This window comes from Cololabis saira, chromosome 14 (assembly GCF_033807715.1).
Source record: "Cololabis saira isolate AMF1-May2022 chromosome 14, fColSai1.1, whole genome shotgun sequence".
Classification (NCBI taxonomy): Eukaryota; Metazoa; Chordata; class Actinopteri; order Beloniformes; family Belonidae; genus Cololabis; species Cololabis saira.
Genome location: NC_084600.1, coordinates 7,128,701 through 7,131,742, shown reverse-complemented (window position 1 = coordinate 7,131,742; position 3,042 = coordinate 7,128,701).

Genomic DNA, 3,042 nt, shown 5'->3' with positions numbered 1-3,042 from the left:
AACTGCGTTAAAGTGTAACTACAGGACCATCTAGTGGCGTAATCTTATCAAAGCTGCTGATTGACACAAAGTCTGCAGCCCTGATTAGAAGATGGTGTAAATCAGGGGTGTCAAATGTGCGGCCCGCGGGCCGCATGCGGCCCAAGAGAGATTTTCATGGGGCCCACGAGAAGTTTCCAACGCAAAAAACCGAAATGTTAATTTACTAAAAAGGAAGGAATAAATAATTGCCATGAATCGCAGCATATATGATAATATATGCCTTCTACAAATCCATCGTTATTCCACAAAGAGAGCAGTTTTCGACATTTTTTTTGTTTTCTAGAATGCATTTGCCGATTTTATTTCTTTGTAGACGGTCATTTATTTTTATTAACCGACTACTATTATATATTTTCGCAGGAAAAATATCACTGCTAAAAGAGATGATAGAAGATTTTTATTTGGAGAATTTCAGTTTTAAAAATACGAGGATAGTGACAAAGTAAACAGTTAAAAAAGAAGTGCTGACTTTTTCGGCACACTGGCGTAAATATCCGCACCAATTTTTAAAAATAAATACACTTAATTGTACTGGAAAAATCTCTAAATCACAAAGAAACACTCTCGGATGTAATAAGATAGATTTAGCTTTTAATTAAATTTCCTATAAAAAAAGCGAAATATAAAAAAAAACATACTTGCTTCTGTTTATCTTTGTAAAATGATATTAAAAGTATCTTACATAATTTGAAAAAAAACGAGAAATTTCAAGAAAAGATCCTGAAGAAATATATTTTACATAATTAGAGTGTAAACAAAGTGCATATTTCCTTTAAAAATAACTAAACTGATATTGGATTAGATAACAATAGTAAAAAAAAAGAATTAGAAAAAAAAATGTTCGCACCTTTTTTGTTATTTTGAGCGTGCGGCCCGCGAGAAAAAAATTGGTCAAATCCGGCCCGCCAAGCAAAATGAGTTTGACAGCCCTGCTGTAAATAATTCAGTACTATCACCCTGGGCTGCCCTTTTTATGTTGTTTTGTTTTTGTCTGTTTTGACATGAGTAGCCTCTCCGTTTGTTCTTCATTTCCTGGTAGAAGAGTTTGTGTTGATGGCTTAAATACTTTAATATGAACATACTTTAAACCTGCTGAGAGCCTGATATCAGAGAACAGCTCTCTTACCGCGCAGGGACTCCAACAAGATCGCACCAGAAAAGAATAATGTGTCAGTTTGTATCTCCTTGAAATGTTGTCTCCTTCCAGTATAATCTCTGGAGGGAAAAATGAGTCATCAGACTTGGAGGATGTTCTTTCAGCGGTTTTATTTTGTAGAAAGAAAAAAAAAAAAAAAGATCCAGACATGACAAAAAAAAAATATTAATATAACAGTTTCTGGCTTTGTAGTTGAATAATGATAAAGACAAAAGGTGTTTTTGATTAATGGCAATATTCTTTCAGATTAGATGACAGGGGGGGAAATAAATCATGAGGAAAACAGAGAATCATCTTGTCATTTGCATTTGTAAAGCAAATACCTGCAAAGTCTAACCAAATTATCATGCATATAAAGCAGAGCGCTTAACAAGCTTTTAGACCTGCCGGGTTTTACAGAACACGTCCCAGTGAGAGAACTATCAGAGGAAACGATGCAAAAGGTTGTAAAGTAATTCCGAGCAGAGAAGCAGAGGTTGGTTGTTGTTCCCAGTGAGCTGTGTCTGAAATAGGAGCAAGTAAAAACAGAATAGGTCGTACAAGGGAACTGTACGTGCAGAAGAATCCAAACATCGGTACCAAAAACTTAAAGCAATACGGTGTAAATAAAGAAAATGTGCATCAAAAGAGATGCAAACCAAAATGATTGTCACTGAACCGTAACACTGAAAGGAGATTTGCGTGCACAAAGTCCAAACACAGACTACAATTGGACAGAAAACAGGAAGAAAAAGCAACTATGGACTGTGGATGATCAGATGAAAGCAATATTCAGTACTCAATCTCAAGTCTGCCTCGAGGAGGGAGGTGATGCTGGAGGTTTAGTTTGGCCAGTGAAACATTTAAAAAAAAAACTTTTTTTTACAGTTACCACTGTAGTAGATAGTTATTAACTCTGCTGGAGATAACCCTAACCCTTTCTGTTTTATCTCCATCCTCCTAAAGTAGTTTTGTTGAGTATGAAGTCATTTTTCTGGAAGGTTATGCATCTCATAGAGTATTGAGAATTTTCTTCAGAAAAGGCCTCTTAATGACAATAAAAGACAAATAAATAAATAAAAACATCCACCAAAAGTCCAGGTTTCAGTCCAACTGAAAACATTTAGTTGAAACCTGAAGAAGAGGAAAAGGACCATGACAACCCTCCATCCTGCGAAGATGTCATCTGCTGTACATCATTAAAGAATATAGTTTTATTTACAATATATATAGTGATGTACAAGCCTTTAATAAACTAAAGCTGCCATAAAAATCAGAGATCCGATGCTAAGATCTACCAGGTACTAATAGTGATATTTTTGGTTCATGTAATAGTTTCTTGTTGTTTTTTTTTTCTCTCATCTGAATCTGAAACAAAAACACCATTAATGAAAACATTCAATTTTTTCAGGTTTATTTTACAAATGTTCAGCTGATAAACAAACTGTATGGTCTGTTTAGTATCACGTTTGTGCTCTTTTGTTAAAAGTGCTGAATAAACATCCTACTAGAGGGGTAACGTCACATTATTCATCAGAGGTTAGACAGGATCTATGAACGTCACTTTAGATCAACACACTTTCCAACCAGTAAAAGTTCCTTAGAATTTGGACGAGCTAAAAAGTCATAAAACATGGTGAAAACACAATATCTCCTCAGAACTAATACTGTTAACATTCAACAGACTCATAAAATGCACATTAAAAACAAAAAAAAGATGGACAAGAGAGTCGATACACTTCTTTACAAACAGTTTATTTAGTGCATTTCTAGTTTGTCCACAGCAGGAACAAAAATATTAAGTGGATCTGTGCTCCCGTTGGTTCCCCGGAGGTTTGGGCCGACAGAACCGGCCGGCTCAGGTT